The 27,650-nt window shown below is 58.9% G+C and overlaps 1 protein-coding gene across 3 annotated transcripts in view; it reads right to left on the bottom strand.

The window, feature by feature from the left end:
• The window catches only part of PRDM10 (PR/SET domain 10), a 73,319-nt gene extending 46,576 nt beyond the window's left edge, over positions 1–26,743 (bottom strand). Inside the window, exon 1 of one of the 3 annotated variants that reach the window (XM_075328961.1) lies at positions 26,578–26,743. The gene's annotated coding sequence lies outside the window, so the exon portion shown is untranslated. The other 2 variants (XM_075328959.1, XM_075328960.1) reach the window with 2 other exon arrangements.
• Positions 26,744–27,650: the final 907 nt, after the last annotated feature.

Raw genomic sequence — 27,650 nt, forward strand, 5'->3', positions numbered from 1 at the left:
GATCGCTGGTAGGTGTCACACATAACGAGATCGCTGGGACGTGTCACACATAACGAGATCGCTGGTAGGTGTCACACATAACGAGATCGCTGGGACGTGTCACACATAACGAGATCGCTGGGACGTGTCACACATAACGAGATCGCTGGGACGTGTCACACATAACGAGATCGCTGGGACGTGTCACACATAACGAGTTCGCTGGGACGTGTCACACATAACGAGATCGCTGGGACGTGTCACACAACGAGATCGCTGGGACGTGTCACACATAACGAGATCGCTGGGACGTGTCACACATAACGAGATCGCTGGGACAAGTCACACATAACGAGATCGCTGGTAGGTGTCACACATAACGAGATCGCTGGGACGTGTCACACATAACGAGATCGCTGGGACGTGTCACACATAACGAGATCGCTGGGACGTGTCACACATAACGAGATCGCTGGGACGTGTCACACATAACGAGATCGCTGGGATGTATCACACATAACGAGATCGCTGGGACGTGTCACACATAACGAGATCGCTGGTAGGTGTCACACATAACGAGATCGCTGGGACGTATCACACATAACGAGATCGCTGGGACGTGTCACACATAACGAGATCGCTGGTAGGTGTCACACATAACGAGATCGCTGGGACGTGTCACACATAACGAGATCGCTGGGACGTGTCACACATAACGAGATCGCTGGGACGTGTCACACATAACGAGATCGCTGGTAGGTGTCACACATAACGAGATCGCTGGGACAAGTCACACATAACGAGATCGCTGGTAGGTGTCACACATAACGAGATCGCTGGGATGTATCACACATAACGAGATCGCTGGGACGTGTCACACATAACGAGATCGCTGGGACGTGTCACACATAACGAGATCGCTGGTAGGTGTCACACATAACGAGATCGCTGGGACGTGTCACACATAACGAGATCGCTGGGACGTGTCACACATAACGAGATCGCTGGGACGTGTCACACATAACGAGATCGCTGGTAGGTGTCACACATAACGAGATCGCTGGGACGTGTCACACATAACGAGATCGCTGGGACGTGTCACACATAACGAGATCGCTGGGACGTGTCACACATAACGAGATCGCTGGGACGTGTCACACATAACGAGATCGCTGGGACGTGTCACACATAACGAGATCGCTGGGACGTGTCACACATAACGAGATCGCTGGGACGTGTCACACATAACGAGATCGCTGGTAGGTGTCACACATAACGAGATCGCTGGGACGTGTCACACATAACGAGATCGCTGGGACGTGTCATACATAACGAGATCGCTGGGACGTGTCACACAACGAGATCGCTGGTAGGTGTCACACATAACGAGATCGCTGGGACGTGTCACACATAACGAGATCGCTGGTAGGTGTCACACATAACGAGATCGCTGGGACGTGTCACACATAACGAGATCGCTGGTAGGTGTCACACATAACGAGATCGCTGGTAGGTGTCACACATAACGAGATCGCTGGGACGTGTCACACATAACGAGATCGCTGGTAGGTGTCACACATAACGAGATCGCTGGGACGTGTCACACATAACGAGATCGCTGGGACGTGTCACACATAACGAGATCGCTGGGACGTATCACACATAACGAGATCGCTGGGACGTGTCACACATAACGAGATCGCTGGGACGTGTCACACATAACGAGATCGCTGGGACGTGTCACACATAACGAGATCGCTGGGACGTGTCACACATAACGAGATCGCTGGGACGTGTCACACATAACGAGATCGCTGGGACGTGTCACACATAACGAGATCGCTGGGACGTGTCACACATAACGAGATCGCTGGTAGGTGTCACACATAACGAGATCGCTGGGACGTGTCACACATAACGAGATCGCTGGTAGGTGTCACACATAACGAGATCGCTGGGACGTGTCACACATAACGAGATCGCTGGTAGGTGTCACACATAACGAGATCGCTGGGACGTGTCACACATAACGAGATCACTGGGACGTGTCACACATAACGAGATCGCTGGGACGTGTCACACATAACGAGATCGCTGGGACGTGTCACACATAACGAGATCGCTGGGACGTATCACACATAACGAGATCGCTGGGACGTGTCACACATAACGAGATCGCTGGGACGTGTCACACATAACGAGATCGCTGGGACAAGTCACACATAACGAGATCGCTGGGACAAGTCACACATAACGAGATCGCTGGGACAAGTCACACATAACGAGATCGCTGGTCAAGTCGTTGTTTCGTCACAGAAATTGTGACATAGCAACGATGTCGTTATCGATCTCGTGAAGTGGCCTTTAGTCTTCTACTGATGTGGTCTATGACCTTTGGTCATTCGTCTTTCTTCAATGATCTTTAGGGTCTTCTTCTCTTACCCATCGCTGGCTGCGGGGGTCTCTTCTGCCTCTTGTTTATTTTCTAGCTTCTTCAGTAATAATAGTGTTTATATGTGTCCATAATTCCTCAGGCTTTGTTTCATCGGTGTCCGGAGGGTTAAATCGATCGTGCAGATTGTTCAAAAACCTTCAGATATGTTGGTCAAATCAAAGTTGGAAACAACCTGCTCTCCAGTCTAAGTATTATACTCCAGAGCTGCACTCACTATTCTGCTGGTACAATGACTGTATACACACACTGGAGATGAAAATTACAGAACAATGTCTGGTCAGTGGCTTTTCTCAGAAATAATGTAATCTCCATTAATGACCATGCTCCGGTTTTGTGTAAGGGGTGCACCGTGCCACTAGAGCAGGGTAAGGGGTGCACCGTGCCACTAGAGCAGGGTAAGGGGTGCACCGTGCCACTAGAGCAGGGTAAGGGGTGCACCGTGCCACTAGAGCAGTGTAAGGGGCGCACCGTGCCACTAGAGCAGGGTAAGGGGCGCACCGTGCCACTAGAGCAGGGTAAGGGGCGCACCGTGCCACTAGAGCAGGGTAAGGGGCGCACCGTGCCACTAGAGCAGTGTAAGGGGCGCACCGTGCCACTAGAGCAGGGTAAGGGGTGCACCGTGCCACTAGAGCAGGGTAAGGGGTGCACCGTGCCACTAGAGCAGGGTAAGGGGCGCACCGTGCCACTAGAGCAGGGTAAGGGGCGCACCATGCCACTAGAGCAGGGTAAGGGGCGCACCGTGCCACTAGAGCAGGGTAAGGGGGCACCGCGCCACTAGAGCAGTGTAAGGGGTGCACCGTGCCACTAGAGCAGGGTAAGGGGTGCACCGTGCCACTAGAGCAGGGTAAGGGGCGCACCGTGCCACTAGAGCAGGGTAAGGGGCGCACCGTGCCACTAGAGCAGGGTAAGGGGTGCACCGTGCCACTAGAGCAGGGTAAGGGGCGCACCGTGCCACTAGAGCAGGGTAAGGGGTGCACCGTGCCACTAGAGCAGGGTAAGGGGTGCACCGTGCCACTAGAGCAGGGTAAGGGGTGCACCGTGCCACTAGAGCAGTGTAAGGGGTGCACCGTGCCACTAGAGCAGTGTAAGGGGTGCACCGTGCCACTAGAGCAGGGTAAGGGGTGCACCGTGCCACTAGAGCAGGGTAAGGGGTGCACCGTGCCACTAGAGCAGGGTAAGGGGCGCACCGTGCCACTAGAGCAGGGTAAGGGGCGCACCATGCCACTAGAGCAGGGTAAGGGGCGCACCGTGCCACTAGAGCAAGGTAAGGGGCGCACCGTGCCACTAGAGCAGGGTAAGGGGGGCACCGTGCCACTAGAGCAGGGTAAGGGGGGCACCGTGCCACTAGAGCAGTGTAAGGGGTGCACCATGCCACTAGAGCAGGGTAAGGGGCGCACCGTGCCACTAGAGCAGGGTAAGGGGCGCACCGTGCCACTAGAGCAGGGTAAGGGATGCACCGTGCCACTAGAGCAGGGTAAGGGGCGCACCGTGCCACTAGAGCAGGGTAAGGGGCGCACCGTGCCACTAGAGCAGGGTAAGGGGTGCATCATGCCACTAGAGCAGGGTAAGGGGCGCACCGTGCCACTAGAACAGGGTAAGGGGTGCACCGTGCCACTAGAGCAGGGTAAGGGGGGCACCGTGCCACTAGAGCAGGGTAAGGGGGGCACCGTGCCACTAGAGCAGGGTAAGGGGGGCACCGTGCCACTAGAGCAGTGTAAGGGGTGCACCGTGCCACTAGAGCAGGGTAAGGGGGGCACCGTGCCACTAGAGCAGTGTAAGGGGTGCACCGTGCCACTAGAGCAGGGTAAGGGGTGCACCGTGCCACTAGAGCAGGGTAAGGGGTGCACCGTGCCACTAGAGCAGGGTAAGGGGTGCACCGTGCCACTAGAGCAGGGTAAGGGGTGCACCATGCCACTAGAGCAGGGTAAGGGGTGCACCGTGCCACTAGAGCAGGGTAAGGGGTGCACCGTGCCACTAGAGCAGGGTAAGGGGAGCACCATGCCACTAGAGCAGGGTAAGGGGTGCACCATGCCACTAGAGCAGGGTAAGGGGTGCACCATGCCACTAGAGCAGGGTAAGGGGTGCACCATGCCACTAGAGCAGGGTAAGGGGTGCACCATGCCACTAGAGCAGGGTAAGGGGTGCACCGTGCCACTAGAGCAGGGTAAGGGGTGCACCGTGCCACTAGAGCAGGGTAAGGGATGCACCGTGCCACTAGAGCAGGGTAAGGGGTGCACTGTGCCACTAGAGCAGGGTAAGGGGCGCACCTTGCCACTAGAGCAGTGTAAGGGGCGCACCGTGCCACTAGAACAGGGTAAGGGGCGCACCGTGCCACTAGAGCAGTGTAAGGGGCGCACCGTGCCACTAGAGCAGGGTAAGGGGGCACCGCGCCACTAGAGCAGTGTAAGGGGTGCACCGTGCCACTAGAGCAGGGTAAGGGGTGCACCGTGCCACTAGAGCAGGGTAAGGGGCGCACCGTGCCACTAGAGCAGGGTAAGGGGCGCACCATGCCACTAGAGCAGGGTAAGGGGCGCACCGTGCCACTAGAGCAGGGTAAGGGGGCACCGCGCCACTAGAGCAGTGTAAGGGGTGCACCGTGCCACTAGAGCAGGGTAAGGGGTGCACCGTGCCACTAGAGCAGGGTAAGGGGCGCACCGTGCCACTAGAGCAGGGTAAGGGGTGCACCGTGCCACTAGAGCAGGGTAAGGGGCGCACCGTGCCACTAGAGCAGGGTAAGGGGTGCACCGTGCCACTAGAGCAGGGTAAGGGGTGCACCGTGCCACTAGAGCAGGGTAAGGGGTGCACCGTGCCACTAGAGCAGGGTAAGGGGTGCACCGTGCCACTAGAGCAGTGTAAGGGGTGCACCGTGCCACTAGAGCAGTGTAAGGGGTGCACCGTGCCACTAGAGCAGGGTAAGGGGTGCACCGTGCCACTAGAGCAGGGTAAGGGGTGCACCGTGCCACTAGAGCAGGGTAAGGGGCGCACCGTGCCACTAGAGCAGGGTAAGGGGCGCACCATGCCACTAGAGCAGGGTAAGGGGTGCACCGTGCCACTAGAGCAAGGTAAGGGGCGCACCGTGCCACTAGAGCAGGGTAAGGGGGGCACCGTGCCACTAGAGCAGGGTAAGGGGGGCACCGTGCCACTAGAGCAGTGTAAGGGGTGCACCATGCCACTAGAGCAGGGTAAGGGGCGCACCGTGCCACTAGAGCAGGGTAAGGGGCGCACCATGCCACTAGAGCAGGGTAAGGGATGCACCGTGCCACTAGAGCAGGGTAAGGGGCGCACCGTGCCACTAGAGCAGGGTAAGGGGCGCACCGTGCCACTAGAGCAGGGTAAGGGGTGCATCATGCCACTAGAGCAGGGTAAGGGGCGCACCGTGCCACTAGAACAGGGTAAGGGGTGCACCGTGCCACTAGAGCAGGGTAAGGGGGGCACCGTGCCACTAGAGCAGGGTAAGGGGGGCACCGTGCCACTAGAGCAGGGTAAGGGGGGCACCGTGCCACTAGAGCAGTGTAAGGGGTGCACCGTGCCACTAGAGCAGGGTAAGGGGGGCACCGTGCCACTAGAGCAGTGTAAGGGGTGCACCGTGCCACTAGAGCAGGGTAAGGGGTGCACCGTGCCACTAGAGCAGGGTAAGGGGTGCACCGTGCCACTAGAGCAGGGTAAGGGGTGCACCGTGCCACTAGAGCAGGGTAAGGGGTGCACCATGCCACTAGAGCAGGGTAAGGGGTGCACCGTGCCACTAGAGCAGGGTAAGGGGTGCACCATGCCACTAGAGCAGGGTAAGGGATGCACCATGCCACTAGAGCAGGGTAAGGGGGGCACCGTGCCACTAGAGCAGGGTAAGGGGAGCACCGTGCCACTAGAGCAGGGTAAGGGGTGCACCGTGCCACTAGAGCAGGGTAAGGGGAGCACCATGCCACTAGAGCAGGGTAAGGGGTGCACCATGCCACTAGAGCAGGGTAAGGGGTGCACCATGCCACTAGAGCAGGGTAAGGGGTGCACCATGCCACTAGAGCAGGGTAAGGGGTGCACCATGCCACTAGAGCAGGGTAAGGGGTGCACCGTGCCACTAGAGCAGGGTAAGGGATGCACCGTGCCACTAGAGCAGGGTAAGGGGTGCACCGTGCCACTAGAGCAGGGTAAGGGGTGCACCGTGCCACTAGAGCAGGGTAAGGGATGCACCGTGCCACTAGAGCAGGGTAAGGGATGCACCGTGCCACTAGAGCAGGGTAAGGGGTGCACCATGCCACTAGAGCAGGGTAAGGGATGCACCGTGCCACTAGAGCAGGGTAAGGGGTGCACCATGCCACTAGAGCAGGGTAAGGGATGCACCGTGCCACTAGAGCAGGGTAAGGGGTGCACCGTGCCACTAGAGCAGGGTAAGGGATGCACCGTGCCACTAGAGCAGGGTAAGGGGTGCATAGTGCCACTAGAGCAGGGTAAGGGGGCACCGTGCCACTAGAGCAGGGTAAGGGGTGCACCATGCCACTAGAGCAGTGTAAGGGATGCACCATGCCACTAGAGCAGGGTAAGGGATGCACCGTGCCACTAGAGCAGGGTAAGGGGTGCACCGTGCCACTAGAGCAGTGTAAGGGATGCACCATGCCACTAGAGCAGGGTAAGGGATGCACCGAGCCACTAGAGCAGGGTAAGGGGTGCACCGTGCCACTAGAGCAGGGTAAGGGGTGCACCGTGCCACTAGAGCAGGGTAAGGGATGCACCGTGCCACTAGAGCAGGGTAAGGGGTGCACCGTGCCACTAGAGCAGGGTAAGGGGTGCACCATGCCACTAGAGCAGTGTAAGGGATGCACCATGCCACTAGAGCAGGGTAAGGGATGCACCGTGCCACTAGAGCAGGGTAAGGGGTGCACCATGCCACTAGAGCAGTGTAAGGGATGCACCATGCCACTAAAGCAGGGTAAGGGGTGCACCATGCCACTAGAGCAGGGTAAGGGGTGCACCGTGCCACTAGAGCAGGGTAAGGGATGCACCGTGCCACTAGAGCAGGGTAAGGGGTGCACCGTGCCACTAGAGCAGGGTAAGGGGGCACCGCGCCACTAGAGCAGGGTAAGGGGTGCACCATGCCACTAGAGCAGGGTAAGGGGTGCACCGTGCCACTAGAGCAGGGTAAGGGGTGCACCGTGCCACTAGAACAAGGTAAGGGGCGCATCGTGCCACTAGAACAAGGTAAGGGGTGCACCATGCCACTAGAGCAGGGTAAGGGATGCACCATGCCACTAGAACAAGGTAAGGGGCGCATCGTGCCACTAGAGCAGGGTAAGGGGCGCACCATGCCACTAGAGCAGGGTAAGGGGTGCACCGTGCCACTAGAGCAGGGTAAGGGGTGCACCGTGCCACTAGAGCAGGGTAAGGGGCGCACCGTGCCACTAGAGCAGGGTAAGGGATGCACCATGCCACTAGAGCAGGGTAAGGGGTGCACCGTGCCACTAGAGCAGGGTAAGGGATGCACCGTGCCACTAGAGCAGGGTAAGGGGTGCACCGTGCCACTAGAGCAGGGTAAGGGGTGCACCGTGCCACTAGAGCAGGGTAAGGGGCGCACCGTGCCACTAGAACAAGGTAAGGGGCGCACCGTGCCACTAGAGCAGGGTAAGGGGCGCACCGCGCCACTAGAGCAGGGTAAGGGGCGGACCGTGCCACTAGAGCAGGGTAAGGGGTGCACCGTGCCACTAGAGCAGGGTAAGGGGCGCACCATGCCACTAGAGCAGGGTAAGGGGCGCACCGTGCCACTAGAACAAGGTAAGGGGCGCACCGTGCCACTAGAGCAGGGTAAGGGGCGCACCGCGCCACTAGAGCAGGGTAAGGGGCGCACCGTGCCAGTAGAGCAGGGTAAGGGGCGCACCGTGCCACTAGAACAAGGTAAGGGGCGCACCATGCCACTAGAGCAGGGTAAGGGGTGCACCGTGCCACTAGAGCAGTGTAAGGGGCGCACCATGCCACTAGAACAAGGTAAGGGGGGCACCATGTCACTAGAACAAGGTAAGGGGCGCATCATGCCACTAGAGCATGGTAAGGGGTGCACCGTGCCACTAGAGCAGGGTAAGGGGCGCACCATGCCACTAGAGCAGGGTAAGGGGCGCACCGTGCCACTAGAACAAGGTAAGGGGCGCACCGTGCCACTAGAGCAGGGTAAGGGGCGCACCGTGCCACTAGAACAAGGTAAGGGGCGCACCGTGCCACTAGAGCAGGGTAAGGGGCGCACCGCGCCACTAGAGCAGGGTAAGGGGCGCACCGTGCCACTAGAGCAGGGTAAGGGGTGCACCGTGCCACTAGAGCAGGGTAAGGGGTGCACCGTGCCACTAGAGCAGGGTAAGGGGTGCACCGTGCCACTAGAACAGGGTTTTAAAAAAGATCCAAAGTTTATCAACATAAAACCTTTGTTTTGCGTAAAAAACGTGATGATGATAATTAGAGAGATGATCAGTAAATATTCTGCAGGTAACAACAGTCACAATCAGTAGGACGTGCACCGGCCGTCACTAAGAATGACTGCAGCACAACTGTGGCCACAGGACATCACTAGTCTCTCACACTGCTCTGGGGGGATTTTGGCCCACTCTTCTTCCAGTCTCTTCCACAGGACATCACTAGTCTCTCACACTGCTCTGGGGGGATTTTGGCCCACTCTTCTTCCAGTCTCTCCACACGACATCACTAGTCTCTCACACTGATCTGGGGGGATTTTGGCCCACTCTTCTTCCAGTCTCTTCCACAGGACATCACTAGCCTCTCACACTGCTCTGGGGGGATTTTGGCCCACTCTTCTTCCAGCCTCTTCCACAGGACATCACTAGTCTCTCACACTGCTCTGGGGGGATTTTGGCCCACTCTTCCTCCAGCCTCTTCCACAGGACATCACTAGCCTCTCACACTGTTCTGGGGGGATTTTGGCCCACTCTTCTTCCAGTCTCTTCCACAGGACATCACTAGTCTCTCACACTGCTCTGGGGGGATTTTGGCCCACTCTTCTTCCAGTCTCTTCCACAGGACATCACTAGTCTCTCACACTGCTCTGGGGGGATTTTGGCCCACTCTTCTTCCAGTCTCTTCCACAGGACATCACTAGTCTCTCACACTGCTCTGGGGGGATTTTGGCCCACTCTTCCTCCAGCCTCTTCCACAGAACATCACTAGTCTCTCACACTGCTCTGGGGGGATTTTGGCCCACTCTTCTTCCAGTCTCTTCCACAGGACATCACTAGTCTCTCACACTGCTCTGGGGGGATTTTGGCCCACTCTTCTTCCAGCCTCTTCCACAGGACATCACTAGCCTCTCACACTGCTCTGGGGGGATTTTGGCCCACTCTTCCTCCAGCCTCTTCCACAGGACATCACTAGCCTCTCACACTGTTCTGGGGGGATTTTTGCCCACTCTTCTTCCAGTCTCTTCCACAGGACATCACTAGTCTCTCACACTGCTCTGGGGGGATTTTGGCCCACTCTTCTTCCAGTCTCTTCCACAGGACATCACTAGTCTCTCACACTGCTCTGGGGGGATTTTGGCCCACTCTTCTTCCAGTCTCTTCCACAGGACATCACTAGTCTCTCACACTGCTCTGGGGGGATTTTGGCCCACTCTTCCTCCAGCCTCTTCCACAGAACATCACTAGTCTCTCACACTGCTCTGGGGGGATTTTGGCCCACTCTTCTTCCAGTCTCTTCCACAGGACATCACTAGTCTCTCACACTGCTCTGGGGGGATTTTGGCCCACTCTTCTTCCAGTCTCTTCCACAGAACATCACTAGTCTCTCACACTGCTCTGGGGGGATTTTGGCCCACTCTTCTTCCAGTCTCTTCCACAGGACATCACTAGTCTCTCACACTGCTCTGGGGGGATTTTGGTCCACTCTTCTTCCAGTCTCTTCCACAGGACATCACTAGTCTCTCACACTGCTCTGGGGGGATTTTGGTCCACTCTTCTTCCAGTCTCTTCCACAGGACATCACTAGTCTCTCACACTGCTCTGGGGGGATTTTGGCCCACTCTTCTTCCAGTCTTCCACAGGACATCACTAGCCTCTCACACTGCTCTGGGGGGATTTTGGCCCACTCTTCTTCCAGTCTCTTCCACAGGACATCACTAGTCTCTCACACGGCTCTGGGGGGGATTTTGGTCCACTCTTCTTCCAGTCTCTTCCACAGGACATCACTAGTCTCTCACACTGCTCTGGGGGGATTTTGGTCCACTCTTCTTCCAGTCTCTTCCACAGGACATCACTAGTCTCTTACACTGCTCTGGGGGGATTTTGGTCCACTCTTCTTCCAGTCTCTTCCACAGGACATCACTAGCCTCTCACACTGCTCTGGGGGGATTTTGGCCCACTCTTCTTCCAGTCTCTTCCACAGGACATCACTAGTCTCTCACACTGCTCTGGGGGGATTTTGGTCCACTCTTCTTCCAGTCTCTTCCACAGGACATCACTAGTCTCTCACACTGCTCTGGGGGGATTTTGGTCCACTCTTCTTCCAGTCTCTTCCACAGGACATCACTAGTCTCTTACACTGCTCTGGGGGGATTTTGGTCCACTCTTCTTCCAGTCTCTTCCACAGGACATCACTAGTCTCTCACACTGCTCTGGGGGGATTTTGGTCCACTCTTCTTCCAGTCTCTTCCACAGGACATCACTAGTCTCTTACACTGCTCTGGGGGGATTTTGGTCCACTCTTCTTCCAGTCTCTTCCTCAGGACATCACTAGTCTTTCACACTGCTCTGGGGGGATTTTGGCCCACTCTTCTTCCGGTCTCTTCCACAGGACATCCCTAGTCTCTCACACTGCTCTGGGGGGATTTTGGCCCACTCTTCTTCCAGTCTCTACCACAGGACATCACTAGTTTCTCACACTGCTCTGGGGGGATTTTGGCCCACTCTTCTTCCAGTCTCTTCCACAGGACATCACTAGTCTCTCACACTGCTCTGGGGGGGATTTTGGCCCACTCTTCTTCCAGTCTCTTCCACAGGACATCACTAGTCTCTCACACTGCTCTGGGGGGATTTTGGCCCACTCTTCCTCCAGTCTCTTCCACAGGACATCACTAGTCCCTCACACTGCTCTGGGGGGATTTTGGCCCACTCTTCTTCCAGTCTCTTCCACAGGACATCACTAGTCTCTCACACTGCTCTGGGGGGATTTTGGTCCACTCTTCTTCCAGTCTATTCCACAGGACATTACTAGTCTCTCACACTGCTCTGGGGGAATTTTGGTCCACTCTTCTTCCAGTCTCTTCCACAGGACATCACTAGTCTCTCACACTGCTCTGGGGGGATTTTGGCCCACTCTTCCTCCAGTCTCTTCCACAGGACATTACTAGTCTCTCACACTGCTCTGGGGGGATTTTGGCCCACTCTTCCTCCAGTCTCTTCCACAGGACATCACTAGTCTCTCACACTGTTCTGGGGGGATTTTGGTCCACTCTTCTTCCAGTCTCTTCCACAGGACATCACTAGTCTCTCGCACTGCTCTGGGGGGATTTTGGCCCACTCTTCCTCCAGTCTCTTCCACAGGACATCACTAGTCTCTCGCACTGCTCTGGGGGGATTTTGGCCCACTCTTCCTCCAGTCTCTTCCACAGGACATCACTAGCCTCTCACACTGCTCTGGGGGGGATTTTGGTCCACTCTTCTTTCAGTCTCTTCCTCAGGACATCACTAGTCTCTCACACTGTTCTGAGGGGATTTTGGTCCACTCTTCTTCCAGTCTCTTCCCCTGTTCTTTGACTGTTGGGGGGTTTCTTGGCCATAACTTTGTCAATAAGGATTTTCCAGAGGTTTCTATTGGGTTTAGATCAGGAGTCTGGATTGAGGACATTTCATTATTTCCAGGAGCGGTTTTCCCTGTTTTGCTGTGTGACAGGGGGCATTGTCCTGCATGAAAACTGCTGGTGATTGAGTGATGAACACAAGGAGCCGTGTGTTGTGAAGAAGGTTCTGATCCACACTTGCATTCACTCTGCCATGTAGCTGTATGAGAGGTCCAACTCCTGCTGCAGAAAACATCCCCCAAACCATGACCCTTCCTCCACCGCCTTTCACTGACTTCTTAACACACTTTGGGTTCAGTCTTTCCCCAGTTTGTCGATGACCATAATGTTTCCCATCAGACCCAAATACATTAAATTTGCTTTCATCACTAAAATAAGCTGTGGAGACTTCTCCTCTGTCCACACAACATGCTCCTCACCAAAGGGGAGTCTAGCCTTGTGATTCTCTCTGCTAATTAGAAGTTTGGTCACTGCAAAATGGGATTTCAGTCCAAATGCTTGCATTTGTCTTTCGAGGGCGACCAGCCTTCTTGGGGGACTTGAAAGAGTTTGTCGTTATGTAAAGATGCAATATTCTTGAAATCACAGACTTGGAACAACCAACTTCTCTTGCTATGGCTGATAGGGTCACTCCTTTGGCCTTCATCTGGACAATCTACTGCCGGAGGCTTTCAGTCACTTTGAAACTGGAAAGTCAGTGCAAACTGGAAAGTTCGGCTCCAGTTACATAGGGATTGCCAAATAATGAAGGAAAATAACACCAATAACTTGCAGTATCTGACCGTGTTCTCTAATTGTGATCCGTGTCTTTTTCATTTCTCTCATTTACACTTTTATTATTTGCTTTACACTAAATTCAATTTATGAAATAAGCGAAAAATCCTGCAAGTTTCCTCATGTCAGGAAATAATCACATAGGACGACACAAGGACCGCAACATTTAGGAAATTTTGTATTTTTCTCTAATTTTCATCTAGAGTGTACATTACTGATCCTGAGTCACCTCTTGTATTATACTCCAGAGCTGCACTCACTATTCTGCTGGTGCAGTCACTGTGTACATACATTACAGATCCTGAGTTACCTCCTGTATTATACTCCAGAGCTGCACTCACTATTCTGCTGGTGCAGTCACTGTGTACATACATTACATTACTGATCCTGAGTCACCTCTTGTATTATACTCCAGAGCTGCACTCACTATTCTGCTGGTGCAGTCACTGTGTACATACATTACATTACTGATCCTGAGTCACCTCTTGTATTATACTCCAGAGCTGCACTCACTATTCTGCTGGTGCAGTCACTGTGTACATACATTACATTACTGATCCTGAGTCACCTCTTGTATTATACTCCAGAGCTGCACTCACTATTCTGCTGGTGCAGTCACTGTGTACATACATTACATTACTGATCCTGAGTCACCTCTTGTATTATACTCCAGAGCTGCACTCACTATTCTGCTGGTGCAGTCACTGTGTACATACATTACATTACTGATCCTGAGTTACCTCCTGTATTATACTCCAGAGCTGCACTCACTATTCTGCTGGTGCAGTCACTGTGTACATACATTACTGATCCTGAGTCACCTCTTGTATTATACTCCAGAGCTGCACTCACTATTCTGCTGATGCAGTCACTGTGTACATTACATTACTGATCCTGAGTCACCTCTTGTATTATACTCCAGAGCTGCACTCACTATTCTGCTGGTGCAGTCACTGTGTACATACATTACTGATCCTGAGTCACCTCTTGTATTATACTCCAGAGCTGCACTCACTATTCTGCTGATGCAGTCACTGTGTACATTACATTACTGATCCTGAGTCACCTCTTGTATTATACTCCAGAGCTGCACTCACTATTCTGCTGGTGCAGTCACTGTGTACATACATTACATTACTAATCCTGAGTTACCTCCTGTATTATACTCCAGAGCTGCACTCACTATTCTGCTGGTGCAGTCACTGTGTACATACATTACTGATCCTGAGTCACCTCTTGTATTATACTCCAGAGCTGCACTCACTATTCTGCTGGTGCAGTCACTGTGTACAGTACAGACCAAAAGTTTGGACACACCTTCTCATTCAAAGAGTTTTATTTTCATGACTCTGAAAATTGTAGATTCACATTGAAGGCATCAAAACTCTGAATTATCACATGTGGAATGAAATACTTAACAAAAAAGTGTGAAACAAGTGAAAATATGTCTTATGTTCTAGGTTCTTCACAGTCGCCACCTTTTGCTTTGATTACTGCTTTGCACACTCTTGGCATTCTCTTGATGAGCTTCAAGAGGTAGTCACCGGAAATGGTTTTCACTTCACAGATGTGCCCTGTCAGGTTTAATAAGTGGGATTCTTGCCTTATAAATGGGGTTGGACCATCAGTTGTGTTGTGCAGAAGTCTGGCGGATACACAGCTGATAGTTCTACTGAATAGACTGTTAGAATTTGTATTATGGCAAGAAAAAAGCAGCTAAGTAAAGAAAAACAAGTGGCCATCATTACTTTAAGAAATGAAGGTCAGTCAGTCCGAAAAATTGGGAAAACTTTGAAAGTGTCTCCAACTGCAGTGGCAAAAACCATCAAACGCTACAAAGAAACTGGCTCACATGAGGACCACCCCAGGAAAGGAAGACCAAGAGTCACCTCTGCTGCAGAGGATAAGTTTATCCGAGTCACCAGCCTCAGAAATCGCAGGTCAACAGCAGCTCAGATTAGAGACCCGGTCAATGCCACACAGAGTTCTCGCAGCAGACACATCTCTAGAACAACTGTTAAGAGGAGACTTTGTGCAGCAGGCCTTCATGGTAAAATAGCTGCTAGGAAACCACTGCTAAGGACAGGCAACAAGCAGAAGAGACTTGTTTGGGTTAAAGAACACAAGGAATGGACATTAGACCAGTGGAAATCTGTGCTTTGGTCTGAGGAGTCCAAATTTAAGATCTTTGGATCCAACCACCGTGTCTTTGTGCGATGCGATGATGGGTGCTACACCAGATGACCTGGCCTCCACAGTCACCAGACCTGAACCCAATCGAGATGGTTTGGGGTGAGCTGGAGCGCAGAGTGAAGGCAAAAGGGCCAAGTGCTAAGCATCTCTGGGAACTCCTTCAAGACTGTTGGAAAACCATTTCCGGTGACTACCTCTTGAAGCTCATCAAGAGCTGTATTATACTCCAGAGCTGCACTCACTATTCTGCTGGTGCAGTCACTGTGTACATACATTACTGATCCTGACAAACTGCCTGTATTATACTCCAGAGCTGCACTCTCTGTACATTGTACACTCAGATATGTGGACCTCATCACTTTCCCCAGGCTTCTGGGGGACGCACAAGGAGTATGGCAGGAGGTCTGGGTTTCCCCATCGCCTGTTTCCGGTGCTGGGTTCACAGGTAACCCTATCGCTTCTTGCTGGGGGGTCCCGGAGCTTTGTCATGCGCCCCATTGCTTCCCGGCAGGGGCTCCTGAAGGTTTGTCTGGGCGCCCCATCTATTGCTGGTGGGGATAGGGGCGGGAAAGGAAAGGGTGTTGGAGCTGTCGGGTCGCCCCATCGCTTCCTAGAGCTTTGCCGGGCCGCCCCATCATTGGCTGGGAGGGGGGTCCCGAAGGGTTGTCTGGCCGCCCCATCGTTGGCTGGGAGGGGGGGGTCCCGAAGGATTGTCGGGCCGCCCCATCGTTGGCTGGCGGGGGGTGCTGGAGGGTTGTCGGGTTGGCTCAGCATCGTTGGCTGGCAGGGGGTCCCGGAGATTTGTCGGGAAACCCCATTGTTGGCTGGCGCGAGGGTCCAGAAGGGTGGTTGGAACACCCCACTGTTAGCTGGCAGGAGGGGGGACCCTGGAAGGTTGTCAGGCTTCCCCATTGTTGGCTGGCGTGGGGGTTCAGGAGGGTCGTCGGGCCGGCGCCCCATCGTTGGCTGGCAGGAGTCCCAGAGGTTTGTCGTTGGCTGAGGGGGGGGGGGGGTGTTCAGGAGTATTGTCAGGCCGCCCCATCGTTAGCTGGGAGGGGGGGTGTTCAGGAGTATTGTCAGGCCGCTCCATCGTTAGCTGGGAGGGGGGGGGGGTGTTCAGGAGGATTGTCAGGCCGTCCCATCGTTTGCTGGGGGGGGGGTGTTCAAGAGGATTGTCAGGCCGCCCCGTCGTTGGCTGGGGGAGGGGTGTTCAAGAGGATTGTCAGGCCGCCCCATTGTTGGCTGGGGGGGGGGGGTGTTCAAGAGGATTGTCAGGCCGCCCCATCGTTGGCTGGCGGGGATAGGTGCCCCGAAGGGTTGTCGGGCCACCCTATCATTGGCTGGCGGGGGGGGGTCCTGGAGGGTTGTGGGGCCGCTCCATCGTTGGCTGAAAGGGGGAGGTCCTGTAGTGTTGTTGGGCCGCCCCATTGTTGGCTGGCGGGGGAGGGGTCCTGGAGGGTTGTTGGGCCGCCCTATTGTTGGCTGGCGGGGGAGGGTCCTGGAGTATTGTCGGGCCGTCCCAACGCTCTCTGCCGGGGGAGGGGGGCTGGGGTGTTGTCGGGCCGCCCCATCGTTGGCTGGCGCGGGGGTCCTGGAGTGTTGTCGGGCCGCCCCATCATTGGCTGGCAGGGGGGGGGGGGTCCTGGAGTGTTGTCGGGCCGCCCCATCGTTGGCTGGCAGGGGGGGTCCTGGAGTGTTGTCGGGCCGCTCCATCGTTGGCTGTCGGGGGGGTCCTGGAGTGTTGTCGGGCCGCTCCATCGTTGGCTGTCGGGGGGGTCCTGGAGTGTTGTCGGGCCGCTCCATCGTTGGCTGTCAGGGGGGGGGGGGTCCTGGAGTGTTGTCGGGTTGCTCCATCATTGGCTGTCGGGGGGGGGGTCCTGGAGTGTTGTCGGGCTTCCCCATCGTTGGCTGTCGGGGGGGGGGGGTCCTGGAGTGTTGTCGGGCCGCCCCATCATTGGCTGGCAGGGGGGGGGGGGTCCTGCAGTGTTGTCGGGCTGCCACATCATTGGCTGTCGGGGGGGGGTCCTGGAGTGTTGTCGGGCTGCCCCATCATTGGCTGTCGGGGGGGGGGGGTCCTGGAGTGTTGTCAGGCTGCCCCATCATTGGATGTCGGGGGGGGGTCCTGGAGTGTTGTCGGGCTGCCCCATCATTGGCTGTCGGGGGGGGTCCTGGAGTGTTGTCGGGCTGCCCCATCGTTGGCTGTCAGGGGGGGGGGGGGGTGTCCTGGAGTGTTGTCGGGCTGCCCCATCATTGGATGTCGGGGGGGGGTCCTGGAGTGTTGTCGGGCTTGCCCCATCGTTGGCTGTCAGAGGGGGGGTGTCCTGGAGTGTTGTCGGGCTGCCCCATTATTGGCTGGAGGGGGGGTCCTGGAGTGTTGTCGGGCTGCCCCATCATTGGCTGTCAGGGGGGGGGGTCCTGGAGTGTTGTCGGGCTGCCCCATCGTTGGCTGTCAGGGGGGGGGGGTCCTGGAGTGTTGTCGGGCTGCCCCATCATTGAATGTCAGGGGGTGGGGTCCTGGAGTGTTGTCGGGCTGCCCCATCATTGGCTGGCGGGGGGGGTCCTGGAGTGTTATCGGGCTGCCCCATCATTGGCTGTCAGGGGGCGGGGGTCCTGGAGTGTTGTCGGGCTGCCCCATCATTGGCTGGCGGGGGGGTCCTGGAGTGTTGTCGGGCTGCCCCATCATTGAATGTCAGGGGGGGGGGGTCCTGGAGTGTTGTCGGGCTGCCCCATCATTGGATGTCGGGGGGGGGATCCTGGAGTGTTGTCGGGCTGCCCCATTATTGGCTGGAGGGGGGATCCTGGAGTGTTGTCGGGCTGCCCCATCATTGGATGTCAGGAGGGGGGGTCCTGGAGTGTTGTCGGGCCGCCCCCCATCATTGGATGTCAGGGGGGGGTCCTGCAGTGTTGTCGGCCTGCCCCATCATTGGATGTCAGGAGGGGGGGTCCTGGAGTGTTGTCGGGCTGCCCCATCATTGAATGTCAGGGGGGGGGTCCTGCAGTGTTGTCGGGCTGCCCCATCATTGGATGTCAGGAGGGGGGTCCTGGAGTGTTGTCGGCCTGCCCCATCATTGGATGTCAGGAGGGGGGGTCCTGGAGTGTTGTCGGGCTGCCCCATCATTGGATGTCAGGAGGGGGGGTCCTGGAGTGTTGTCGGGCTGCCCCATCATTGGATGTCAGGAGGGGGGGTCCTGGAGTGTTGTCGGGCTGCCCCATCATTGGATGTCAGGGGGGGGTCCTGCAGTGTTGTCGGCTGCCCCATCATTGGATGTCAGGAGGGGGGTCCTGGAGTGTTGTCGGGCTGCCCCATCATTGGATGTCAGGAGGGGGGGTCCTGGAGTGTTGTCGGGCTGCCCCATCATTGGAATGTCAGGGGGGGGGGTCCTGGAGTGTTGTCGGGCTGCCCCATCATTGGATGTCAGGAGGGGGGGTCCTGGAGTGTTGTCGGGCTGCCCCATCATTGGATGTCAGGAGGGGGGGTCCTGGAGTGTTGTCGGGCTGCCCATCATTGGATGTCAGGAGGGGGGGTCCTGGAGTGTTGTCGGGCTGCCCCATCATTGGATGTCAGGGGGGGGGTCCTGCAGTGTTGTCGGGCTGCCCCATCATTGGATGTCAGGAGGGGGGGTCCTGGAGTGTTGTCGGGCTGCCCCATCATTGGATGTCAGGAGGGGGGGTCCTGGAGTGTTGTCGGGCTGCCCCATCATTGAATGTCAGGGGGGGGGGTCCTGGAGTGTTGTCGGGCTGCCCCATCATTGGATGTCAGGAGGGGGGGTCCTGGAGTGTTGTCGGGCTGCCCCATCATTGGATGTCAGGGGGGGGGTCCTGCAGTGTTGTCGGGCTGCCCCATCATTGGATGTCAGGAGGGGGGGTCCTGGAGTGTTGTCGGGCTGCCCCATCATTGGATGTCAGGAGGGGGGGGTCCTGGAGTGTTGTCGGGCTGCCCCATCATTGAATGTCGGGGGGGGGTCCTGGAGTGTTGTCGGGCTGCCCCATCATTGGATGTCAGGGGGGGGTCCTGCAGTGTTGTCGGGCTGCCCCATCATTGGATGTCAGGAGGGGGGGTCCTGGAGTGTTGTCGGGCTGCCCATCATTGGATGTCAGGAGGGGGGGTCCTGGAGTGTTGTCGGGCTGCCCCATCATTGGATGTCAGGGGGGGTCCTGCAGTGTTGTCGGGCTGCCCCATCATTGGATGTCAGGAGGGGGGGTCCTGGAGTGTTGTCGGGCTGCCCATCATTGGATGTCAGGGGGGGGTCCTGCAGTGTTGTCGGGCTGCCCCATCATTGGATGTCAGGAGGGGGGGGTCCTGGAGTGTTGTCGGGCTGCCCATCATTGGATGTCAGGGGGGGTCCTGCAGTGTTGTCGGGCTGCCCCATCATTGGATGTCAGGAGGGGGGGTCCTGGAGTGTTGTCGGGCTGCCCCATCATTGGATGTCAGGAGGGGGGGTCCTGCAGTGTTGTCGGGCTGCCCCATCATTGGATGTCAGGAGGGGGGGTCCTGGAGTGTTGTCGGGCTGCCCCATCATTGGATGTCAGGGGGGGTCCTGCAGTGTTGTCGGGCTGCCCAATCATTGGATGTCAGGAGGGGGGGGTCCTGGAGTGTTGTCGGGCTGCCCCATCATTGGATGTCAGGGGGGGTCCTGCAGTGTTGTCGGGCTGCCCCATCATTGGATGTCAGGGGGGGGGGGTCCTGGAGTGTTGTCGGGCTGCCCCATCATTGGATGTCAGGAGGGGGGGTCCTGGAGTGTTGTCGGCCTGCCCCATCATTGAATGTCAGGAGGGGGGGTCCTGGAGTGTTGTCGGGCTGCCCCATCATTGGATGTCAGGGGGGGGTCCTGCAGTGTTGTCGGGCTGCCCCATCATTGGATGTCAGGAGGGGGGGTCCTGGAGTGTTGTCGGCCTGCCCCATCATTGAATGTCAGGAGGGGGGGTCCTGGAGTGTTGTCGGGCTGCCCCATCATTGGATGTCAGGGGGGGGTCCTGCAGTGTTGTCGGGCTGCCCCATCATTGGATGTCAGGGGGGGGGGTCCTGGAGTGTTGTCGGGCTGCCCCATCATTGGATGTCAGGAGGGGGGGTCCTGGAGTGTTGTCGGGCTGCCCCATCATTGGATGTCAGGGGGGGGGGTCCTGGAGTGTTGTCGGGCTGCCCCATCATTGGATGTCAGGGGGGGTCCTGCAGTGTTGTCGGGCTGCCCCATCATTGGATGTCAGGAGGGGGGGTCCTGCAGTGTTGTCGGGCTGCCCCATCATTGGATGTCAGGAGGGGGGTCCTGGAGTGTTGTCGGGCTGCCCCATCATTGGATGTCAGGGGGGGGAAACCTGCAGTGTTGTCGGGCTGCCCCATCATTGGATGTCAGGAGGGGGGGTCCTGGAGTGTTGTCGGGCTGCCCCATCATTGGATGTCAGGGGGGGGTCCTGCAGTGTTGTCGGGCTGCCCCATCATTGGATGTCAGGAGGGGGGGTCCTGGAGTGTTGTCGGCCTGCCCCATCATTGAATGTCAGGAGGGGGGTCCTGGAGTGTTGTCGGGCTGCCCATCATTGGATGTCAGGGGGGGGTCCTGCAGTGTTGTCGGGCTGCCCCATCATTGGATGTCAGGGGGGGGGGGTCCTGGAGTGTTGTCGGGCTGCCCCATCATTGGATGTCAGGAGGGGGGGTCCTGGAGTGTTGTCGGGCTGCCCCATCATTGGATGTCAGGGGGGGGGGGTCCTGGAGTGTTGTCGGGCTGCCCCATCATTGGATGTCAGGAGGGGGGGTCCTGGAGTGTTGTCGGCCTGCCCCATCATTGGATGTCAGGAGGGGGGGTCCTGGAGTGTTGTCGGGCTGCCCCATCATTGGATGTCAGGGGGGGGTCCTGCAGTGTTGTCGGGCTGCCCCATCATTGGATGTCAGGAGGGGGGGGTCCTGGAGTGTTGTCGGGCTGCCCCATCATTGGATGTCAGGAGGGGGGGTCCTGGAGTGTTGTCGGGCTGCCCCATCATTGGATGTCAGGAGGGGGGGTCCTGGAGTGTTGTCGGGCTGCCCCATCATTGGATGTCAGGGGGGGGGTCCTGCAGTGTTGTCGGGCTGCCCCATCATTGGATGTCAGGGGGGGGGGTCCTGGAGTGTTGTCGGGCTGCCCCATCATTGGCTGGCGGGGGGGGGGGTCCTGGAGTGTTGTCGGGCTGCCCCATCATTGGATGTCAGGAGGGGGGGGTCCTGGAGTGTTGTCGGGCTGCCCCATCATTGGATGTCAGGAGGGGGGGTCCTGGAGTGTTGTCGGGCTGCCCCATCATTGGATGTCAGGAGGGGGGGTCCTGGAGTGTTGTCGGCCTGCCCCATCATTGGATGTCAGGGGGGGTCCTGCAGTGTTGTCGGGCTGCCCCATCATTGGCTGGCGGGGGGGGTCCTGGAGTGTTGTCGGGCTGCCCCATCATTGGATGTCAGGGGGGGGGGGGTCCTGGAGTGTTGTCGGGCTGCCCCATCATTGGCTGGCGGGGGGGGTCCTGGAGTGTTGTCGGGCTGCCCCATCATTGGATGTCAGGGGGGGGGTCCTGCAGTGTTGTCGGGCTGCCCCCATCATTGAATGTCAGGGGGGGGGGTCCTGGAGTGTTGTCGGGCTGCCCCATCATTGGATGTCAGGGGGGGGTCCTGCAGTGTTGTCGGGCTGCCCCATCATTGAATGTCAGGGGGGGGGGTCCTGGAGTGTTGTCGGGCTGCCCCATCATTGGATGTCAGGGGGGGGGTCCTGCAGTGTTGTCGGGCTGCCCCATCATTGGATGTCAGGGGGGGGGTCCTGGAGTGTTGTCGGGCTGCCCCATCATGGGGGGGGGTCCTGGAGTGTTGTCGGGCTGCCCCATCATTGGATGTCAGGGGGGGGGGTCCTGCAGTGTTGTCGGGCTGCCCCATCATTGAATGTCAGGGGGGGGGGTCCTGGAGTGTTGTCGGGCTGCCCCATCATTGGATGTCAGGGGGGGGGGTCCTGGAGTGTTGTCGGGCTGCCCCATCATTGGATGTCAGGGGGGGGGGGTCCTGGAGTGTTGTCGGGCTGCCCCATCATTGGCTGGCAGGGGGGGGGTCCTGGAGTGTTGTCGGGCTGCCCCATCATTGGATGTCAGGGGGGGGGGTCCTGGAGTGTTGTCGGGCTGCCCCATCATTGGCTGGCGGGGGGGGGGTCCTGGAGTGTTGTCGGGCTGCCCCATCATTGGCTGGCGGGGGGGGGTCCTGCAGTGTTGTCGGGCTGCCCCATCATTGATGTCAGGGGGGGGGGGTCCTGGAGTGTTGTCGGGCTGCCCCATCATTGGCTGGCGGGGGGGGGGGTCCTGGAGTGTTGTCGGGCTGCCCCATCATTGGATGTCAGGGGGGGGGGTCCTGGAGTGTTGTCGGGCTGCCCCATCATTGATGTCAGGGGGGGGGGGTCCTGGAGTGTTGTCGGGCTGCCCCATCATTGGATGTCAGGGGGGGGGGTCCTGCAGTGTTGTCGGGCTGCCCCATCATTGGATGTCAGGGGGGGGGGTCCTGGAGTGTTGTCGGGCTGCCCCATCATTGGATGTCAGGGGGGGGGGTCCTGGAGTGTTGTCGGGCTGCCCCATCATTGGATGTCAGGGGGGGGGTCCTGGAGTGTTGTCGGGCTGCCCCATCATTGAATGTCAGGGGGGGGGTCCTGGAGTGTTGTCGGGCTGCCCCATCATTGGATGTCAGGGGGGGGGGGTCCTGGAGTGTTGTCGGGCTGCCCCATCATTGGATGTCAGGGGGGGGGGTCCTGGAGTGTTGTCGGGCTGCCCCATCATTGGCTGGCGGGGGGGGGTCCTGGAGTGTTGTCGGGCTGCCCCATCATTGGATGTCAGGAGGGGGGGTCCTGGAGTGTTGTCGGGCTGCCCCATCATTGGCTGGCGGGGGGGGGGTCCTGGAGTGTTGTCGGGCTGCCCCATCATTGGCTGGCGGGGGGGGTCCTGCAGTGTTGTCGGGCTGCCCCATCATTGGCTGGCGGGGGGGGTCCTGCAGTGTTGTCGGGCTGCCCCATCATTGGATGTCAGGGGGGGGGGTCCTGCAGTGTTGTCGGGCTGCCCCATCATTGGATGTCAGGAGGGGGGGTCCTGGAGTGTTGTCGGGCTGCCCCATCATTGGATGTCAGGGGGGGGGTCCTGGAGTGTTGTCGGGCTGCCCCATCATTGGATGTCAGGAGGGGGGGGTCCTGGAGTGTTGTCGGGCTGCCCCATCATTGGATGTCAGGAGGGGGGGTCCTGGAGTGTTGTCGGGCTGCCCCATCATTGGATGTCAGGAGGGGGGGTCCTGGAGTGTTGTCGGGCTGCCCCATCATTGGATGTCAGGAGGGGGGGTCCTGGAGTGTTGTCGGGCTGCCCCATCATTGGATGTCAGGAGGGGGGGTCCTGCAGTGTTGTCGGGCTGCCCCATCATTGGATGTCAGGAGGGGGGGTCCTGCAGTGTTGTCGGGCTGCCCCATCATTGGATGTCAGGGGGGGGTCCTGCAGTGTTGTCGGCCTGCCCCATCATTGGCTGGCGGGGGGGGGTCCTGGAGTGTTGTCGGCCTGCCCCATCATTGGATGTCAGGAGGGGGGGTCCTGGAGTGTTGTCGGGCTGCCCCATCATTGGCTGTCAGGGGGGGTCCTGGAGTGTTGTCGGGCTGCCCCATCATTGGATGTCAGGGGGGGGGGTCCTGCAGTGTTGTCGGGCTGCCCCATCATTGAATGTCAGGGGGGGGGGGTCCTGGAGTGTTGTCGGGCTGCCCCATCATTGGATGTCAGGGGGGGGGGTCCTGGAGTGTTGTCGGGCTGCCCCATCATTGGATGTCAGGGGGGGGGGTCCTGGAGTGTTGTCGGGCTGCCCCATCATTGACTGGCGGGGGGGGGGTCCTGGAGTGTTGTCGGGCTGCCCCATCATTGGATGTCAGGAGGGGGGGTCCTGGAGTGTTGTCGGGCTGCCCCATCATTGGATGTCAGGGGGGGGGGGTCCTGGAGTGTTGTCGGGCTGCCCCATCATTGGATGTCAGGAGGGGGGGTCCTGGAGTGTTGTCGGGCTGCCCCATCATTGGATGTCAGGGGGGGGGGTCCTGCAGTGTTGTCGGGCTGCCCCATCATTGGATGTCAGGGGGGGGGTCCTGCAGTGTTGTCGGGCTGCCCCATCATTGGATGTCAGGGGGGGGGGGTCCTGCAGTGTTGTCGGGCTGCCCCATCATTGAATGTCAGGGGGGGGGGTCCTGGAGTGTTGTCGGGCTGCCCCATCATTGGCTGGCGGGGGGGGGGGGTCCTGGAGTGTTGTCGGGCTGCCCCATCATTGGATGTCAGGGGGGGGGGGTCCTGAAGTGTTGTCGGGCTGCCCCATCATTGGCTGGCGGGGGGGGGGGGTCCTGGAGTGTTGTCGGGCTGCCCCATCATTGGATGTCAGGGGGGGGGTCCTGGAGTGTTGTCGGGCTGCCCCATCATTGGATGTCAGGAGGGGGGGTCCTGGAGTGTTGTCGGGCTGCCCCATCATTGGATGTCAGGGGGGGGGGTCCTGCAGTGTTGTCGGGCTGCCCCATCATTGGATGTCAGGGGGGGGGTCCTGCAGTGTTGTCGGGCTGCCCCATCATTGGATGTCAGGGGGGGGGGGTCCTGCAGTGTTGTCGGGCTGCCCCATCATTGAATGTCAGGGGGGGGGGTCCTGGAGTGTTGTCGGGCTGCCCCATCATTGGCTGGCGGGGGGGGGGGTCCTGGAGTGTTGTCGGGCTGCCCCATCATTGGATGTCAGGGGGGGGGGTCCTGGAGTGTTGTCGGGCTGCCCCATCATTGGCTGGCGGGGGGGGGGGGGTCCTGGAGTGTTGTCGGGCTGCCCCATCATTGGATGTCAGGGGGGGGTCCTGGAGTGTTGTCGGGCTGCCCCATCATTGGATGTCAGGAGGGGGGGTCCTGGAGTGTTGTCGGGCTGCCCCATCATTGGATGTCAGGAGGGGGGGTCCTGGAGTGTTGTCGGGCTGCCCCATCATTGGATGTCAGGGGGGGGTCCTGCAGTGTTGTCGGCCTGCCCCATCATTGGATGTCAGGAGGGGGGGTCCTGGAGTGTTGTCGGCCTGCCCCATCATTGGCTGGCGGGGGGGTCCTGGAGTGTTGTCGGGCTGCCCCATCATTGGATGTCAGGGGGGGGGTCCTGGAGTGTTGTCGGGCTGCCCCATCATTGGATGTCAGGGGGGGGGTCCTGGAGTGTTGTCGGGCTGCCCCATCATTGGCTGTCAGGGGGGGTCCTGGAGTGTTGTCGGGCTGCCCCATCGTTGGCTGGCGCGGGGGTCCTGGAGTGTTGTCGGGCCGCCCCATCATTGAATGTCGGGGGGGGGGTCCTGGAGTGTTGTCGGGCTGCCCCATCATTGGCTGGCGGGGGGGTCCTGGAGTGTTGTTGGCCTGCCCCATCATTGGATGTCAGGGGGGGGGTCCTGGAGTGTTGTCGGGCTGCCCCATCATTGGATGTCAGGGGGGGGTCCTGGAGTGTTGTCGGGCTGCCCCATCATTGGATGTCAGGGGGGGGGGTCCTGGAGTGTTGTCGGGCTGCCCCATCATTGGCTGGCGGGGGGGGGGTCCTGGAGTGTTGTTGGCCTGCCCCATCATTGGATGTCAGGGGGGGGGTCCTGGAGTGTTGTCGGGCTGCCCCATCATTGGCTGGCGGGGGGGTCCTGGAGTGTTGTCGGGCTGCCCCATCATTGGCTGGCGGGGGGGTCCTGGAGTGTTGTCGGGCTGCCCCATCATAGGCTGGCGGGGGGGGGGTCCTGGAGCTTTCCCGCTGCCCCTCGCCCTCTCAGCCCCGCCGCCCGTGAGCCCTCTTCGTACAGCCCCGCCCGTCCCTCCGGCCCGGGAGCTGCCCCCTGTGAGCCGCGGCCGTCGCCGTCCTCCCCTCGCAGCCCCGCGGCTCCCCCCGGCCGGTGCGGGTAAGATGCGGCGTCCCATCAGCTCTGAGGGGGCGGGGGATGGACTGTACCACAGTGCGCTATGCGGCGGGGCGGCCGCGGGTGACAGGCCTCCGGCTCCGAGCTCCCCGCCCGCTCCGGCCGCACCGCCGACACCCGCCACCGCTCACAGCCACCCCCGCACCCGCAGCGAGGCGCGCACAGCCCCGGGGGACGCGGGAAGGAAGCGGAGGCGCCATTTTGGGTGGGACTAAAACGACAACAACCCCGGCTCCAGCCCACAGCGCAGAGCGGAACGAGGAGGAAACCACTGCGCTGTGCCCGGTGCCCGGGCCGGTGTCCGCCGCTCAGCGCCCCGCCCCGGCCTACCTCGCGCTGCCTCAGGCCCCGGCGCCCGCGCCTCGCCGCTCCGGCCGCGCATTGCTTCATTTTAATGAAAATTGCCCACCCGTCCTCACCTCAGAATGGTAGCTGCAGCGATGGTGGCTGTCCCGGCATTAGCATAATCTGCCTAGCAACCGCTGGATACTCACTTCTGATTGGTCCCTTCATTCTTAGGCTGTAACAGCATTTGCCCCACACATCACTTAATAAACACCGGGAAAGGCCCAGAGCCGTGAGAGTCACCGGGAAAGCGGGGCTACCGGGGGTTTACACCAATATCTCCATGTAACCGGGCCGCCGGCAATGGAAGGGTCTGCTAAAAGCGACCAATCACAGAGGGCGACACTCAAGCGTAGACTAGAGCTCCGCCGGCGCCCCCAGAGGCGGAGAGGAGAACTGCAGGTGGATCCCAGAGGAAAAGAGGGGGCCACAGAGGAAAAGAGAGGGCCACAGAAGCGGAGAGGAGAACTGCAGGTGGATCCCAGAGGAAAAGAGGGGGCCACAGAGGAAAAGAGGGGGGCCACAGAAGCGGAGAGGAGAACTGCAGGTGGATCCCAGAGGAAAAGAGGGGGCCACAGAGGAAAAGAGGGGGGCCACAGAAGCGGAGAGGAGAACTGCAGGTGGATCCCAGAGGAAAAGAGGGGGCCACAGAGGAAAAGAGGGGGGCCACAGAAGCGGAGAGGAGAACTGCAGGTGGATCCCAGAGGAAAAGAGAGGGCCACAGAGGAAAAGAGGGGGGCCACAGAAGCGGAGAGGAGAACTGCAGGTGGATCCCAGAGGAAAAGAGGGGGGCCACAGAGGGCCACAGAGGAAAAGAGGGGGGCTACAGAAGCGGAGAGGAGAACTGCAGGTGGATCCCAGAGGAAAAGAGGGGGGCAACAGAGGGCCACAGAGGAAAAGAGGGGGGCCACAGAAGCGGAGAGGAGAACTGCAGGTGGATCCCAGAGGAGCAGGAACACAGAGGGGGCCACAGAGGAAAAGAGGGGGCCACAGAGGAAAAGAGGGGGGCCACAGAAGCGGAGAGGAGAACTGCAGGTGGATCCCAGAGGAAAAGAGGGGGCCACAGAGGGCCACAGAGGAAAAGAGGGGGGCCACAGAAGCGGAGAGGAGAACTGCAGGTGGATCCCAGAGGAGCAGGAACACAGAGGGGGCCACAGAGGAAAAGAGGGGGCCACAGAGGCGGAGAGGAGAACTGCAGGTGGATCCCAGAGGAGCAGGAGCA

This window comes from Anomaloglossus baeobatrachus, chromosome 11, assembly GCF_048569485.1.
Source record: "Anomaloglossus baeobatrachus isolate aAnoBae1 chromosome 11, aAnoBae1.hap1, whole genome shotgun sequence".
Lineage (NCBI taxonomy): Eukaryota > Metazoa > Chordata > Amphibia > Anura > Aromobatidae > Anomaloglossus > Anomaloglossus baeobatrachus.